The 19,265-nt window shown below is 38.6% G+C and overlaps 2 pseudogenes; both read right to left on the bottom strand.

The window, feature by feature from the left end:
• Positions 1-5,565, bottom strand: part of LOC100439589 (programmed cell death 6-interacting protein-like) — a 34,952-nt pseudogene extending 29,387 nt beyond the window's left edge.
• Positions 5,566-9,865: 4,300 nt separating this feature from the next.
• LOC129047396 (programmed cell death 6-interacting protein-like) lies at positions 9,866-17,647 on the bottom strand (annotated as a pseudogene).
• Between the last annotated feature and the right edge of the window lie 1,618 nt (positions 17,648-19,265).

Below are 19,265 nucleotides of genomic sequence, written 5' to 3'. Positions count from 1 at the left end.
GGATTACAGGTGTGAGCCACCACATCCGGCCATATTTCTTTATTTTTAATGGCAGCATCTTAAATAACAAATGTTAACATAATGACAAGTGCTACAGTCTTAATCAAACACACAGTTTCAAGTCTTCTAACTATTGTATACTTTACATATGCTTTATTTTTGTTTACTTTCCATCTTAACATTGCACTGACACAATACAATATTTATTCTCATATTCATTTTAAACAACATGAATACAAATTATATTCAAAGCATACAACAGCAATTATGTGATTTTTAGCTAGGAAAAACAGAGTAAACTAGAGAAAAATGAGATTAAAGTGTGTCTGAATAACTGATACACCAGTAAATTTCTGACTGATGGGTACATTGACTGGGGTAGATTTCACAAGTGTGGCTTTGCCAATAGGATCTAGATCTTTAAGGTCTGGAACTCGATCATAATAAATGAAGTCATTATCCTTCTTTGCTGCAGTAACTGCACAATTGATTTTGTCAGAAAAATCCTTCACATTAACATATTCATCATAGCGAGACGCCACTGTTTTAATCAGTTCTGCTGCATGCTAAAAAGAAAAATGTCAACAACAACAAAAAAAGAGGGAGATGATTTTCTTTCCCTTTCCCCACCAAGTATTTAAGCATTGGTTTCAACAAAAAAATCTTTAATTTGAAGACTTGCATTTCCAGCAACGTGGCTGACAGATTACCTGGAAATTCTCCAATCACAAAATACCCAAAAACTGAAGGATAATATATAACAGCTATTTCTATAAACACACAAGCAAATTATCAAGATAATAAAAGAAATCCATGAGCCAATCAGTATAAACTGACATTGAAGAAAGCTGGCTGTTGGGTTCTTTCTTTTTTTCTTTCTTTTTTTTAGACAGAGTCTCACTCTGTGACACCCAGGCTGGGGCACAGTGGCGCGATCTCGGCTCACTGTGACCTCCACCTCCCAGGTTCAAGCAATTCTCCCACTTCAGCCTTCCAAGAAGCTGGAATTACAGGCGTGCACTCCCACGCCAAGCTAATTTTTGTATGTTTTGGTAGACATCGGGTTTCATCATATTGGCCAGGGCGGTCTCCAACTCCTGATCTTAAGTGATCTGCTCAACTCAGCTTCCCAAAGTGCTGGGATTACAGGCATGAGCCACTGTGCCCTGTCTGGCTGTTGGGTTACTTCTATATCCAAAGAATTAGCAATTAAAACTTATTAAAGGCCCTCATGGAGACCTGAAACAAGGGTCTTGAAACCACACAACACAGAGAATTGAGATGCACCTCTTCCACTCCTTCACATGAAGGCAGGAACCGCAAAGGGCCTAACTCTCAGTGAAACGGTGGATCTGAAAAAAATTATCCAACAACACAGGAAGTGAACAACACGTCAACATCAGTAAGAAATTTTTTTTAAGTTTGGCCTTATAAAAAATGAACATAAGCCACATACAAATTTAAGTGGTATTAGGTATAGTGACACCATATAAAAGACAATAAGGCCAAAAGCATTATTAGGGATAAATATAACACATAATCTTTTAATATTTGCCAATTTGCCAGAAAGATATTAAATTTCTTATATTTTGCACGTAATAGTATCCATATAAACAATTATAATGAGAAATTGATACATTTACCCATAATCAAAGTGGAAGATTTTAACATATCTGTCTCAGCAATGGCTGGACCAGATTTTAAAAAAGTGTATGTAAGATTATAGAAGATTTGAGCAACACAATTAATGAGTTTGGTTTACCAGACATAGAGAACACTAGACTCCACAAATAGAGAATATATTATATTCTCAGGCATACAGAAAGCATCTACATGTATAAAATGAACAGATGAAGAGATAAGGCAAGTCTAAAACACCAAAATTACAAGAATACAAAAATGGTTTAATACTAGAAAATCTACTTATATAATTCTCCAAAATAATAAGTTAAAAAATCAAATTTCTCCATAGATGTTGAAAAAATATTTTATAAAATTCAATATTCTTGATTTTTTAAAATCTTAGTAAAATAGAAATTATACTTCCTTAACATGATAAAAATCTTAACCTCCAAAGCTGGTATCATGCTTAGAGAAAGATAACCAAAAGAAAACAAAAGCTACCCTTCAGTGTAAACTAGGAAACGGGAAATTGCACAAATTTAAATCACTTTTTAAATTTGTAAATCAAATTTGATTTGTAAATGTGGTTGATCCCTCCCACAAACAGCAAACACTGGTACCAGAACCGTAGATGCGCTATACCCAGAGGGGGAAGACAGGGAAGTGCTAAGGGTGCCACCCTAAGTTAAAACTACTTTCAGCAAATCTGAAAACAACAAAACAGGATGAGAACACCTTGCCAGGTGACGGTAAACGCAAAGCCAACTGGCCCCTATCATGCCACCAGGGGACCACAGAAAACAATGTGATGCTGAGGGGCCTCATCCCAAGACAGCTGCTGAAAAAAAAAAGTAGACAGATTAACTAAAAAGACAGGGTTGCTAGGGGAAGCAGAAAGAGAGAACAGAAAAGTAGGGAGGGAGAAGAAAGGGCATAAGCACTCAGAAAATGCCAGCAAAATATAAACCCTAAAAGTAGATGCATCAACTTGAAATGCAAAGGCTGTGAGGAATTCAGGGAAGCACAAGTACAGAGGTAGTGGGATTCTTCCTAACCCAGGGTAGGCTTTAAGAGCCAGAGAAGTGGACCTTAGGAGGGAGCCCTTAACACAATGATGCTTGTCAAGCTAACCCTGCCCATTTCCCCGCACAGGAACCTCCAGCAAAATCAATCTCATTCAAACATAAGTAACTGAAAAGGCAACTCATCTCTCAATACAAAAAAAACATAAGGAAAAAACTGAAAACAAGCAGTATATCTTTCCAGTAGATAATGAAAGCTCACCAAAGAAACAGTGCCGCAAAGTAGATGAAAACAGCATGCTAAAAACTAAACTAAGCTAAAACACTTAAGAACACAATGACAGTACCAAAAGAACAGAGGACTGGATGGCCCAAACCAGAGTGAGTGATAGCCAAATAGCAAAAGAATATGAAACAGGAAGTGACAGAACTCACAAAAGTAAAGAATAATACAAATTTATTTAAGAAAGCAAGACTGAGACATTTATACAAGGAGCAAAAGGGAAAACAAACATCACAGAAATCATAGTAAAAAACATGCAGAACAAGAAAAAGTGAAGAAAACTCAACACAGAAGTTGGGAAGGAGGCTGTTACAAATTAAAGATTTAGAGGGCATATCAATCGAATGCAAAGTGAAGACTTTGTGTGGATCCTGATTTGAACAAACCAAGACCCCTGAGAAAAAAATCAGGGAAAACTAAACTAGATGTGGATAATACTGGATTATGACTATTAATTACTAATTTATATTAATATTAATTTTGCTAGATTGGGATAATGACCCATCTGGCAAAATTTCTTAATTTTTTAAATTTTTCTTTTTTAATTTTTTTAAATCTTCATCTCTTAGAGACACAGGCTAAAAAACTTAAGAAGGAAATGATACGTGAGATAGTTGTAAAATACTCCAAAAAAATAAGGAGGAAAGGAGGAATAGCTAAAACACAAAATAGCGAAATACTCATAATCACTTAAGTTGGGTAACAGAAATTCAATGATTCATACTTTTATATATGTTTGACCATCATAGTTATACAACTATACTTTTATATATGTTTTCCATCATAGCTAAACAAAAGAAAATTCATATGAGGAAACATATGCAAGAATAGTCAGGAAAATTCAGAAAATGACAAAATTCAGGAAACAAGCAAGGACAGGCAGAAAAATGCAAAGAACAAGAGATAATACCTATCAGACATTAAAACAGTCTAAAGTATAACTAAAATGATATGGAACTGGAGTATGAACAGATAAACAAGTCAATGAAACAATAAAAGCAGAAATAGATCCCAATATATACCGTGAATCTAATGTGTAATAAAGTCAGAATCTCAGATCAGTGAGGTAAACAAGGCTATTATAATAAATGGTTTGGGGACAACTGGCTAACCATTTGGAAGAAGACTTTAAAAACTGGGTCCATATCTAGCACCACACATCAGGATAAATTCCAAGTGGATCAACAATCCAAATATATAACAAATTACAGACGTATTTATATTTTGCTATCAGCAATCCCATTTCTATTAATTTATTTAAGATATACCTCCTGCTATGTATGGGACTGTGCTCCCCAAATTTTGTATTTTGAATCCCTAACTCCTAATGTGATGGTATTTGAACATGGGACCTTTGGAAAATAATGGGGTTTAGATGAGGTCATGAAGGTGGGGCCTCATAGGGGATTAGTTCCCTTACAAGAAGAGACACCAGAGGGCTTGCTCCTGCTGTTCACCATATGAGGACACAGAGAGAAGGCCATCTGTAAATCTCACCAGAATATGACCATACTGGCACCCTGACCTTGGATTTCCAGGCTCCAGAACGATCAGAAAATAAATTTCTGTTTTTTAAACCACCCAGTCTGTGGTGTTCTTATGGCAGCCTAAGCTAAGACACCTGCTGAAGTACAAGATAACTTGTGTAGGTGATTTTTTACTGTAGCATTGTTTATAACAGTGAATCTTGGAAACATTCAAGTATCCAGCAATAGGAAACAGCAATAAACTGTGGCTCACACAGTGAAGTACGATGCAGCTCTAAGGATGGTCTCCCTATTGCTGAATGAAGATGAAGAGATCTTCAGGATACATTGTTACATGAGAACAGAAGGTATACAACACTGTGTATATTAATAGCATACTACCACTTCAGTAAGAATGAGAAGTGAGAATGTGCAATGTGTGTGTGTGTGCTGTGCATGTATATATTTGCTTCTGTGTCAAAGAAAGAAAAAAAAACAAGAAATTAATGGAAATTAACTATGGAGCAGTGGGAATAATGGATGGAGGGAACAGGATAGAGGGAGAAAGAGGAACAGGAATTGAACTATATAACCTTATATATACCTATTTTCCCAATTTTGAAAAATTTCAAGCCAACAAAATAATTAGCTAGGTTCAACAATGACCATTTTGCCACATTTGCTTTATCTGTTCCTTTCCCATACAAACACATAATCACGTACCTTTGTTTCTTTTATTGCAGAATTATCTTAAACTGAAGTTAGATGTTATGAGCCCTCATCCCTAAACACATCAGTAAGTATTCTATAAGGACAATCTCCTTAATACCTACAACCTGGTATCATAACTAAGAAAATAATACTTGCACAAAATCAGATTTACAATCTTGCTAGGTCCCTCATTAATGAGTCAAATAAATCTTTGACATGTAGTCATTCTATGTGAGTCATGTTTTTATATCTGTGTATGTGTGTGTGTGTTTCTACATCTTTTTGAAAATTGTATTTTATCATCTTTGAAGATCCACCAAGATGACCAGAAGATCCATCTTCTGGGGCCACATAAACTGCACTGTTCAAGAAGTGCAACTCATGAGCTGTATTAAGCTCAGGTACAATTTTTCTTGGCCCCAGAAGTGATTCCAAGCAGTAATTTTACCTTTGCTGCCATTTTATCTATTGTTTTTATTTTCCTGATTATGATTTTATTTTCATTTCTGGTTTGCACAGGACCAATAAGTTATTTCTCTTTGCTAGTAGCCATAACTAGAAAGTTGGTTTAGTAGTGTGACCTCCTAAGATCTCCATCAGAATCACGGGGTATTATTCTCTACTGAGTGAGAAACTACAGTGAATGTGGTTTATTGGTCAACTTCTTGTCTGTTCTGTTTGCCTTCTTGGGAGTGCAAATCAATTAAGAAATATTTCGTGCCTACTGGAAAGAATAACTGCCCTTTGAAATATGGGTCAGTGAGTGTGTTCTGTGTTAACTTTTTTTTGAGAAGGGGTGTCACTGTATTGTCCAGGCTGGCCTCAAACTACTAGCTTCAAACAATCCTCCCACCTCAACTTCCCAAGTAGCTGGACTACAGGCAGGTGCCATCACACCCAACTTCTGTCTTAATTTTAACCTATAACTAAAGCTGTAAAACTAAAGCTACAAAATCTATATGTCTATAACTGAGTAAAAGTCTTTACCTCCCTCCCATTGTGTGAATTTGAAATAGTTTCCTTTTTCAGGGGTACTTAAAAATGAGATTAAATTTCAAAAGGAGTTCTTTCTCTGACTGATTTATAGAGACTAAATATGGGCTTACTTAAACCTAATAGTCCCAGAAGCCAGAAAATAAAGAAACTAAACTTATAATTTAAATATGCTAGCCTTAAAAAAAATCCTCCCCACAAATTCCTTGTTCAGAATCATTTTTATATATGAATCTAAGTCACTGTAATCAAAGTGAAGCCCCAGACAAATCTGGGTTTGACTTTTTTAAAAAGTCTTTCTCTGATTTGGTCACTGTGAGATGTTTTCCCATGAAAAGGCTAACTAATTAATCTGAACCTCCTAAACAACATTTCCATTGTTATGGTCTGAATGTGTCCCCCAAAGTTCATGTGTTCCCAATCCCAAAGTATTGGGACGTGGGGGCATAATAAGAGGTGATTAGGTCAAGAGGACTCCACCCTCATGAACAGACTAATATCATTATCATGGTAGAGGGTTAGTTATCAAGAGGGGCTTCATTAAGCAGTTTGGCTCCCTCTTGCTCTCTCTCACTCACTAGCACTCTCCTGCCCTTCTACCTTTCATCACGGGTAACACAGCACAAAGGCCCTCACCAGGTGCCAGCACCTTGATATCGGACTTCTCAGCCTTCAGAATTGTGACAAATTTCTGTTCTTTATCAATTACCCAGTCTGTGGTATTCTGCTATAACAGCACAAAATGAACCAAGACATCCATAGTATGTTCTAAAAATCAGTACATATTTAAACTTCCCTAACTCAAAGGCCATAAGTCATCTTTCTATCCTCTGTCTACCAATACTCAAAACACAAACAACTCATACAAACAGCTCTTGCTCTTGCTGGCAAGTTGTCTCAGGTGCCATAATGTCACAGCAAGTTTCTGACAACCCCAATGCCAATGGTATGAACACAACTGCACAGAAGGTACTCTGTTGTTCACAAGGTATATATATGCACACACATCTCTCCACTGTCCTCCTCAAGTTGTGGAAGTATATGTCCCAGTTTAGACAAAGACCAGGCCACAAGTTAAACACTACACATACTCCTGGAGCATGGCAATTAATTTAGAATTATTTTTACACTAAAATAAACATGAATAAAAAAGAGAACTGAATGCAAATTTTGCATGAATTTTTCAGATAAAATATGAGACCTCAAAAAAACATGCAGTAAAGTCTAAAGATAAAAACAATCTGGAGATGGCAATTAATTTAGAATTATTTTTACATTAAAATAAACATGGATAAAAAAGAGAATTGAATGCAAATTTTGCATCAATTTTTTAGATAAAATATGAGACCCGAAAAAAACATGCAGTAAAGTCTAAAGATAAAAACAATCACTTGTCACTGCTGATAGGGGTGATGAATGGGAAAGGTTTTTATTGGCAAACTTGGAAATCTCACTAGGAAAAAAAAGAGAGATCCAAGTTAGTTACTTAAATGTATTTATTACCAAGAGACTCACCTGTAACCTTGCAATTTCCTCTCCAAATTTATTCTGCTGTTTTGCCGGGATAGACTGATGTTACTCAGCACTGGCCTGCGTGATACAGTGCTGGGAACACCTCCTGGAAATAAAAATACTGACCAGGGGAGAGTCCAACCACACAAACCACCACAGACAACATGGGATGCAGGAAGAAAATGGAAAAGAAGACAGAAATTACAATCACCCCATTCATGGTTTAGAGATTAAGGTTAGTCATTAGGTGTAAACAGGGAAGACGACATGATTTTGTGTGGATTGAAATCTATGAATTAAATTTTTTTTCTTCCAATTGAAGGGGTTTTTTTTAACTGTTAACTGAAGCCAATTTAGGCTTTTACAATTCTCTTTAATTGATCCATTTTGTTTACAAAAAGAAAGAAAAGCATGCATTATTAGAAAGAGAAGTACAATGGACATTCACAGAGGAACACCAAGCACAGGGCTTTAGAAGCTTTCTTATGAGCCCTTACCCAGCCTGTAGAGTTAACTAAACCATCATTACTCACATATACTAATGAAATTGCTCTATAGATGACCGTTTCATCATATTTTTTTTAAAAAGACAGTAAATTCTCACTTAAATTCATATCCTAAGAAGGTTCTTACTAAAGATGATTTTAGCCATATAAAAATGATTTAGTATCATAGATACACCAATATTTCAGTATCACATACTCAAGAACATATCATAGACAAATGCACTAAGTATATGACCAGTGATAATGATAAAGTGTTATTTTGCCTATTTGTTTTGAAAATAATTCCAGTCAAAATTAATTTTAAAAGATCCAAAGACATAAAGCAGGAAAGCAATTATACTAGTAGTGGCTCTTCCAAAATGTCAAAATCTAACCTGTAACCTCGCTGCTTTTAGGAAGTATTTGATATTAAAAAAATTCAAGGAATTAGGCTAGGCAATCACTATCTAAACAAAAAATGTAAGAGAATCAAAAACTGAATTACTACCTTGTGTGCTTTCCTGTCTCCCAGGGAATAGTTTCCTACCTTCCTGGATCACTACTTGCAGACATTTCAGTTTTATAACTAGAATATGAAAATACCTTATGAGCTTTATTAGTAAAAAGGAAAAAATAAAAGATCTAAATTTCAAACTACACTCATGCCAGTTCTCAGGGTAAGGCTGGAGCCACTTGGTTCTGAAACAGGAGCTTTTCAAGGAATACCAGGAATGCTGCAGAGGTAGCTTCCAAGTCTTTGTAGGTGTCTTTCTTCTCTCCATGACAGGACTGAACAACAGGGTGTAACGGAACACTGTGCAGCTGAACATGAGGTCTTTCAGATGAAAAAAACATGAGAGGAGATACCAAGTCTCTTTTTAAGAGGAAGGCTGTTAATACCCAAGAGTCCTGGGCAAATTTCTACTAGGCTCTTGGTGTATCTTAAATCCCCAGGAATCATCACATTAATTCCTTATTGATCATTTTCTGAGTAATAAGTACTGTTAATGCACTTATGTGCATTTTTACTTCACCCCCAAGTTGTCTGCAATTTTTTAATGTACGAAGATTCCTGAATATGACTTATAAATCAATAAATTCCCCCACCAAAAAAACTCATGTAACAGATACCATATGATGAAACTAATTCCTTGAACATTTCTGAAGTAGCTGAAACATATATTTCACTCAATCTTTCAGTTTTCTTTATTAATCATTCCAAATTTACTAGTGATTTGCTTTGTCATTAACAAATGATCGTCACTGAATAGTCTTTTCAACTGTCACTTCAGAAAGGTTTACATTAAAATATTCTACTTCCTGTGATATGTGGTTTAAGATGGTTGCTTTTCCTTAGCTGTCCATTAGCAGCCCAATTTTTTATCCCTGTTGGCAAAACTGAATTCTAATCAAAGTATCAGATGAATTTGTTAAGTTTTCTTTTCCTTTTTTCTTTATGTCTGTTTTTGCACTTTAAGACTCATCTTTAAGAAAACAGGACAATAATTAGAAGTGTGAATAATCAACATGCTCAAGTATACATGCTTGCACCAAATCACCAATGATTCAGAACTACACAATGCCTTGATTTGATAATAGTATTGAAAACAGATGGTCAACATTTTCCAGAAAGAGTTCTAGCTTGGAAAAACAAGTTTAGTAAAAGGTAAAGACAAAGGAATCCCCTAAATATAAAAGAATTTTTCATGCATCTTAAATTTTAAAAAAAAACTATTTCTACTATATACTTCAGATAACTCTATTAAAACTTCAAATTTCTTTATAAGTTTCAACTTGCTTCTTATACACAAAAAAGTCTAAACATTTCCACATGCAAAGTAAGCAAGTGTTTATAAAAACAATAACTGACCTTGGGGAGAGTATCTTTCTATTGACACTGTTTGAAAGCATCACCAAAATAATCTGCAGCCTCATTAGCCAATTTAGCTATGATGGCATCTTTCATTTTATCTGGAATACAATATGAAGTTGACCATTATAATTAAAATAAATATGAGCTAATCTGACATGTCTCAGTATAAACACTGAGATCACAAGTTTGTACATGCATCTTAAAACATCTTTCTTGATGAAATCACATTTTTGCACAAAATTTAAAACAGACAAAATAGATTAGTGGTTGCCAGCAGTGGGGGAAAGGGGAGTGAGGAGTGACTGCTAATGGGTACACAGCTTCTTTTTGGGATGATGGTAATGTTCTAAAATAAGATAATGGTAATCAAAACTCTATGAATATACTAAAAATCTTATGTTGTATACTTAGAAAGGGTGAACTTTAGTGTATATAAATTCTATCTCAATATAAGCTGTTATTTTAAAAGAAAAAAGTATTCCAATTCCTATTTATTCCACATGATGACTTATCTCTTATTTTCAATTTCAGCCCATATTTCAATCTCTCACGCTAACTTATATGCCTTATAAGAATTATTCTTCTTCTCTCATTCCCAGGCCCAGGGACTGTGCCTGGATGACTCCTTGTCATTTAGGTCTACTTTAAAGAGGACCCCCTGAAAGAAAGCCTTCTTGACTAATGAATCTAAAATTAGCCCAGCTTCCCCTACATCCCTATCCCATAACCGTACCACCAGCCACTATCATATAATTCTGTCTTTTTTTATAGCAATTATTTCTGAAATCTTATAGCAATTATTTATGAAATTAGCCTGTCTACTTAATTCTTGCTTATCATCTCTCCCGTCGCCAAAATGTAAGGTTGTTTTCTAACTCCGTTTATCTAGAAACTAGAACAGTGACTGGCACAGGGTAAGTACCCAATAAATATTTGCGAATAAATGTTTGACATGTTAAAAACATACATAAATACTATTCCAGAATGGAGTGTTTAAAGACAATTACTAAAGATCCATTTCATGACTTCAAACACAGCTTACATTCTTAAATGTGCATTTTTGCCACAAATTCAGAAAAAGATAGCTGAAAATTTTCATAATCCATGTATCAAGTTCAAGAAGGAAAGCTCGACATTGAACAGATTATATTCTAACCACTTTCTTAATTTAAAAGCCTTATCACTTCTTTTCACATGCAACAAAAAGACAAATTGGAGTTACCCCTTGTGGCTTTTAAAAAAAATACTTTTGAGCCTGTGCCAGCATAAGAAGACTGAGGGTCCCAACAGTATCTGGAGATATGTCCACGGTAGGCTCTCGATTTAAGGCAGATAAAACCGTCTCTTTAATATGTAAAAAGGCACCACTAGCAAACTAAAGGGGGGAAAAAGAATTTCTTTAAAATCTATAGGAACTCAGCAAGACTTAATTTCCTACTGTTACATATAAAAGTCATTTCAAATGTTAACTCAGTGAACAGTTAATATATTTAAATTTTTATATTATGAAAAACCAATCTAAAACATCTGACCTACACACAATAAGGTTATCTTTCTAAAGCTCTATAGTGTAACAGAGATTTAACAAAGATTAAAAGTAAATTACAAGGAAAAACAAAGTAAACTAATGGAACAATCTGATTAAACTATTTTTAGATATACTTCCTCAAAATTAACATGAGAATAGAGACAGGGATAAACATTAAAATATATTTTTAGTACTGCAATGCTCTTGCTTTGGTCCCAAACAAATTCATCTTTCAAATAATTAAACATGCCGTAGTTAGGGGACACCCCAAATAGTACATACACCTAGTTCTCTGAGGAACAGCATTACTAACCATTGCTAGTGACTTCTGTCCAGCCTTCAGAGCTCGCTAGTAAAATGTTCCCCATCAGATTTTTCATCTCAATTATATTTTGTTAATACTAAAATAACTTTGCTTTTATGAAACAAATTATACTAAGAAAAAGAAATAAATCAGTCTGGGATTAAAAGGTTGGCCGGGTGCGGTGGCTCACGTCTGTAATCCCAGCACTTTGGGAGGCTCAGGTGGGCAGATCACCTGAGGTCAGGAGTTCAAGACCAGCCTGGCCAACATGATGAAACCCCGTCTCTACTAAAAATACAAAAATTAGCTGGGCATGATGGCACACACTTGTAATCCCAGCTGCTCGGGAGACTGAGGCAGGGGAATCGCTTGAACCCAAGAGGTGGAGGTTGCAGTGAGCCAAGATCACGCCATTGTACTCCTGCCTGGGCAACAGAGCGAGAGTCCATCTCAAAAAAGAAAAAAAAAAGGTGTCATGAGTTAGATAGACAGACAACACAGAGAAAACTCAAAGTCAAATGTATTAAAATGAACAGCATGTTTCTGCAGTCATTAAGTATTGCAAGACCAGAGGATCTGCTAGGAATGAACAACTGAACTTGTTTAGTAAACTAGTGAATCAAAATCTGAGTCTCTCATTTACAGATAAGGAACTGGAGGTACTAGAGAGGTTAAAGAACTTGCCCAACGGCACAAGGCTTCTGGGTGGCAAGCAGCCTAGACAAGGACCTAGGTCTAATACCACCAGTTATCTTTCCATGATACCAGGTGCCCTGCTGGGAACCCTCACAGAATGGAATGCTTCTTTCATAATTCAGAATGACCTTTCTAAAATCTCATATGCCAATTAACTGAGTTACAGTTAACCAAAAGCTAAATAAAATTTTACTTCGTTTTCACTACTTTATTTTATTTTATTTATTTTGAGACAGGGTCTTGCTCTTGTCGCCCAGACTAGAGTGCAATGGCACAGTCTCAGCTCACTGCAACCTCCGCCTCCTGGGTTCAAGCGATTCTCCTGCCTCAGCCTCCTGAGTAGCTCAGACTATAGGCACCCACCACCACACCCAGCTAATTTTTCTAGTTTTAGTACAGACAGGGTTTCACCATGTTGGCCAGGCTGGTCTGGAACTCTTGACCTGGTGATCCGCACACCACGGCCTCCCAAAGTCCTGGGATTACAAGCGTGAGCCACCACGCCCGGCTCGTTTTCACATTTTAAAATATTTGCCATGTATAGCCTCAAAAAGAAATAGCGTATGCATTATGTTTGTCATCTATGCCCATTCAAAACTGTAAGGCAAGCCACAATTTGGAGCATGTTGTTTGCTTAAGGTATATTTTCCTTTTACTTTCTCAGAATAGCATCACTCACCTCTCCCCTAACATAAACAACGGGAAAAAGCAGACTACCTCTGAGACAAGCAAATTTCATGGGAGGTTTGGGGGTGAAACAGTGGAAGGACATTTGGAATTACATGAAATTTGGAATCAGAACTACTGAAACCCAAATGGACTGCTTTATGAAGACTTCTGACCTTTAGTCTCTTCGTATGTAAAATGGGAATGACATTATATGACATACATCACAAGGTTTATCTGAGAGTCAATGTACATGAAAACACTTTGTAAATTAGAAAGTAATATAAAATGACAGCATGATTATATATATATTACTTAACACTAATCATTTACTGTTCTTTTAACAGAAACAAAAAAAGCTGAATAAATAATAAACAACTGCTGGCCGGGCGTGGTGGCTCACGCCTGTAATCCCAGCACTTTGGGAGGCCGAGGCGGGTGGATCACAAGGTCAGGAGATGAAGACCATCCTGGCTAACACGGTGAAACCCCATCTCTACTAAAAATACAAAAAAAAATTAGCTGGACAAGGTGGCGGATGCCTGTAGTCCTAGCTACTCAGGAGGCTGAGGCAGGAGAATGGTTTGAACCCGGGAGGTGGAGCTTGCAGTGAGCCAAGATTGAGCCACTGCACTCCAGCCTGGGCCACAGAGCAAGACTCCCTCTCAAAATTAATTAATTAATTAATTAATTAATTAAACTGCCACAAAATAACATGCCATATTAGTAAATGATTACTACGTAAAATAGATTAGGCAACTTATGAACATTATGTGTCTGACCACATTTAAATATGACCTCTCCACAAGTCTCAAAGTTAAAATTTTATTTTCTTGCTAATTTCTTGTCTTTATTTTTGTAACAACAGTGAAATTTCAAGTGTGTCTCACTCTAAGAAAACATATGAAAAAATGTACAAATTTTTTCTAATTAGGTAGTTTATTTAAAATGGATTTACCCTAAATGCTTGAGACGAAATGTCAGACATTTCGTAATTTCTTCAACCAACAATTATTGAGCCTCTATTATGTGCCAGGCACTGTGCTAGGTGCTGGGTATAAAACAATGAGGAATAACAGACCTGGTCTATAGACAGTTTATCTAAGGGCTTCCACAGTAAGATCAATTCATTCTAAAGTGCATTCGTTTAAGAAAACATCTGTTGCGTAAGAAGTATCTATAAACCTAAATGCAAATTATTTTCCACTTAATCCAATTTAGTGTTGATCATTATTGTAGTAACTACTTTTCTGCATATCTGGTAATGCTTAGCAGCAATTTTCAATCGTTCATCATTATCCAGGTTCTGTTCTGCTGCACTTTGGCTAGCTAAGGCTGTACAATTGAACAACACACAGCTCTTTTCATATCCTAAGCTTGCAAGAGCTGTAAAAAATTGAGAAGGAAAAATTTATCAGATTATTTTTTCTAAAGAAAACAAATATTTCAAAGAGAAATACTATGACCTCTATCATCCCGCTGACTCTCACAAAAACAAGTTTCCAGACCTGTTTTCTTGCTGTCATATGCTCCCATATTTCAAGCTGCCCTTACAGGCATTTATTTCCACAACAATATTCCCATCACCTAAAACGCTAAAGAACAGTTAAGTTATTCTTTCTCTCCTTCCCTTTACTTCCACATTTCTATTACAATCAAATTCAAATGTAAAAGTCATTTTCATGTCATTTCTCTCAGTTTCTTAAATTTGAATAAATTATTTCCATTTTTCCATCACCTCTCAAAATCACATTGTCCCACCACAATCAAACCAGTTCCTCATTACCACACATCTAAGTCAATGCAATTACCTCCTAGCTGGACTTATGCTTTACTCCCTCTTGCAGATACATTTCTCAAAGGGCTAGGAGATTAGCTGGGCTAAAACCCAACTCTGATCAAAAAAAAAAAAAATCTACACACCTCACATCCACTTAGGATAGCTCCTATTAAAAAACAAACAGAAAACAAGCATTGATGAAGATCTACACAAACTGGAACCTTCCCGTACTGTTGGCGGGAATGCAAACTCGTGGTTGGGCATGGTGGCTCACTCCTGTAATCTCAGCACTTTAGTAGGCTGAGGCAGGAGGATCTCTTGAAGCCAAGAGTTTGAGGTCAGCCTGAGCAACACAGCAAGACCCCATCTCTACAAAAAAAAAAAATTGTTTTTAAACAGCCAGGTACGGTAGTGCATGTCTACAGTCTTAGCTACTCGGAGGCAGGAGGACCACTAGAGCCCAGGAGTTCAAGGCTGCAGTGAGCTATGATCATGCCACTATACTCCAGCCTGAGCGACAGAGCGAGACCCTATCTCAAAATAAAAAATAAAAATTAAAAAAAGTGCAACTGCTGTGGAAAACAATATGGTGGGTCCTCGAAATATTAAAAATAGAATTGCTATTTTATCCAGCAATTCCACTTTTGGGTATACAACCCCCAAAAAATGAAAGCAGAGTCTCAAAGAGATATGTATGTATGCCCATGTTCATAGCAGCATTATTCACAAAGCCAAACATGAAAGCAACCCAAGTGTCTGTGATCTGATGAATATATAAACAAAATGTGATATATACATACAATGGAGTATTAGTGAGCCTTAAACAAGAAGGAAATCACATGCTATAACACGGATGAATCTTGAGGACATTAAGCTAAATGAAATAAGTCACAAAAAGACAAATATTGTATGATTCCACTTATATGAGTTATCTAGAGTAATCAAATTCATAGAGACAGAAATCAGAATGATGGTTATCAGGGATGGTGATAGGAGGAGGGGGATTGTTGTTCAGTTAGTACATTATTTCAGATTTGCTAGATGAAAAAGTTCTGGAGATGTATTTTACAACAATGTGAAATACACCCAACACTAGTGAACTGTACACTTAAAAATGATTAAGATAATAAATACCATGTTGTGAAATTTTTTTTAAATGCAGTCTATGACTCCACTTGTATGAGGTACCTACAGTTAAATTCAGAGACTGAAAGAATGCCAGTTGCCAAGGGTTGAGGGGGGAGGGAAGAATGGGACATTATAATTCTTTTTTTTTCTTTTGAGACAGGGTCTCACTCTGTCACCCAGGCTGGAGTGCACTAGTGCAATCACACTCATTGCAGCCTCTACCTCTTGGGCTCAATGAATCCTCCTGCCTCAGCCTCCTGAGTAGCTGGGATGACAGGCACAGGCCACCACACCCGGCTAATTTGTGTATCTTTTGTAGAGACAGGGACTCACTATGTTGCCTAGGCTGGTCGTGAACTCTTTGGTTCCAGCAATCCTCCCACCTCGGCCTCCCAAAATGCTGGGATTACTGGCATGAGCCACTGCCCCCAGTCTGTGAAGTTATCATTTACTGGGCAGAGTTTCAGTTTTGTAAAGTGAAAAAGAGTTCGCGAGATGATGTTTGCAACAATAATGTAAATGTACTTAATACCACTGAAGTATACACTTAAAATGGTTAAGAAGGCATATTGTGTATATTGTATCACAATTGAAAAATAACTTTTAAAAAAGAATCTACAACAGCTCCCTATTACTCACAGAATTCAGTCACTTTGGAATTCAAGATCTTGCATCATGTGCAAGGCATTGACCACCAGGCAAAATAAGGCTCCTTACAAAAAACACTGAGCAAACCAATCTAGGAGAACCAGAACAACACTACATTTGTGTGTCTGTGCCACAGAGTAGTACCATAAAGTAAAACCCTCCTTGTTACAGTGGCCTCCTTTGGTGGCCTCCTATGTAATAAAGGCCAGTTTTCAACTTGCTTCCAAACCAATTCTAGTCTCCTCATTCTAAACTAAAGCAGACATAAACACCAGCTACTCTAACCTACTTTATTAAGGCCAAGGCAGGCGGATCAGCCGAGGTCGCGAGCACCAGGTCAGCCTGACCAACATGCAGAAACCCCGTCTCTACCAAAAAAAAAAAAAAAAAAAAAAAAAGCCGGGCATGGTGGCTCCTGCCTGTAATCCCAGCCACTCGGGAGGCTGAGGCAGGAGAACCACCCAAACCCGGGAGGCGGAGGCCACGGCAAGCCGAGACCGCGCCACTGCACTCCAGCCTGGGCAACAAGAGCAAAATTCCCCCTCAAATAAAATAAATAAATAAAATAAAAACGGAGACCGGTTTCACCATGTTGCCCAGGCCGGTCTGGAACTCCTAGGCTCAAGCGATCGCCCCGCACGACCATCCGAAGACCGGAATCACACCAGGCCCATCTACTACTTTCTGTTTAATTAATTGGGCCGGGTGCAGTGGCTCACACCTGCAATCCCAGCACCCCCGGAGGCCAAGGCGGGCGGATCACCCGAGGTCGGGAGCTCCAGGCCAGCCTGACCAACATGCAGAATCCCCGTCTCTACCAAAAAAAAAAAAAAAAAAAAAAAAAGCCGGGCATGGTGGCTCCTGCCTGTAATCCCAGCCACTCGGAAGGCTGAGGCAGGAGAACCACCCAAACCCGGGAGGCGGAGGCTACCGCCAGCCGAGACCGTGCCACTGCACTCCACCCAGGGGAACAAGAGCAAAACTCCATTGAAAAAGAAAAAAAAAGGGGACCAGGTTTCACCATATAGCCCAGGCCAGTCTGGAACTCATAGGCTCAAGCCATCATCTGCACTCGGCCGTCCAAAGTCCTGGGACTACAAGCGTGAGCCACCACGCCAGGCCGATCTATTCCCTTCTGATTAATAAATTGAGCCAGACGCGGTGGCTCACACCTGCAATCCCAGCATCCCGGGAGGCAGAGGCGGGGGGATCACCCGAGGTCCGGAGTTTGAGACCAGCCTCACCAACATGGAGAAACCCCGTCTCTACTAAAAAAAGAAAAAGAAAGAAAAAAAAGGCGGGCATGGTGGCTCACGCCTTCAATCCCAGTCACTCGGGAGGCTGAGGCAGGAGAACCACCCAAAGCAGGGAGGCAGAGGCCACGGCGAGCCGAGACCGCACCACTGAACTCCAGCCTGGGCAACAAGAGCGAAATTCCGCCTCAAATAAAATAAATAAATAAAATAAAAAGACAGACCGGTTTTACCACGTTGTCCAGGACGGTCTAGAACTCCTAGGCTCAAGCGATCCGCAGCGCTCGGCCGTCGGAAGTCCGGAGCCACGCCAGGCTGATCTATTCCTTTCGGCTTAATTAATTGGGCCGGGTGCAGTGGCTCACACCTGCAATCCCAGCAGGAGCACTCCACCCTGGGCAACAAGAGCAAAACTCCACTCAAAAAGAAAAAAAAAAAGGGACCAGGTTTCACCATGTTGCCCAGGCCAGTCTGGATCTCATAGGCTCAAGCGATCATCTGCACTCGGCCGTCCAAAGTCCTGGGACTACAAGCGTGAGCCACCACGCCAGGCGGATGTATTCTTTTGTGATTAATAAATTGAGTCAGGCGGCAGTGGCTCCCGCCTGTCACCTGAGGTCCGGAATTTGAGACGAGCTTCTCCAACATGGAGAAACCCCGTCTCTACCAAAAAAAGACAAAAAAAAGAAAAAAAAAAAAGCCGGGCATGGTGGCTCCTGCCTGTAATCCCAGCCACTCGGGAGGCTGAGGCAGGAGAACCACCCAAACCGGGGAGGCGGAGGCTACGGCGAGCCGAGACCGCACCACTGCACTCCAGCCTGGGCAACAAAAGCAAAATTCCGCCTCAAATAAAACAAATAAATAAAATAAAAACAGAGACCGGTTTCACCATGTTGCCCAGGCCGGTCTGGAACACCTAGGCTCAAGCGATCGGCCTCGCTCGGCTGTCTGAAGATCGGAGCCACGCCAGGCTGATCTATTCCTTTTTGCTTAATTAATTGGGCCGGGTGCAGTGGCTCACACCTGCAATCCCAGCACCCCGGGAGGCCAAGGCGGGCGGATCACCCGAGGTCGGGAGCTCCAGGCCAGCCTGACCAACATGCAGAAACCCCGTCTCTACCAAAAAAAAAAAAAAGCCAGGCATGGTGGCTCCTGCCTGTAATCCCAGCCACTCGGGAGGCTGAGGCAGGAGAACCACCCAAACCCGGGAGGCGGAGGCCATGGCGAGCCGAGACCGTGCCACTACAATACAGCCTGGGCAACAAGAGCGAAATTCCCCCTCAAATAAAATAAG

This window comes from Pongo abelii, chromosome 8, assembly GCF_028885655.2.
Source record: "Pongo abelii isolate AG06213 chromosome 8, NHGRI_mPonAbe1-v2.0_pri, whole genome shotgun sequence".
In the NCBI taxonomy this organism is placed as follows: Eukaryota; Metazoa; Chordata; class Mammalia; order Primates; family Hominidae; genus Pongo; species Pongo abelii.
This window is presented reverse-complemented; position numbering and strand designations above follow the sequence as displayed.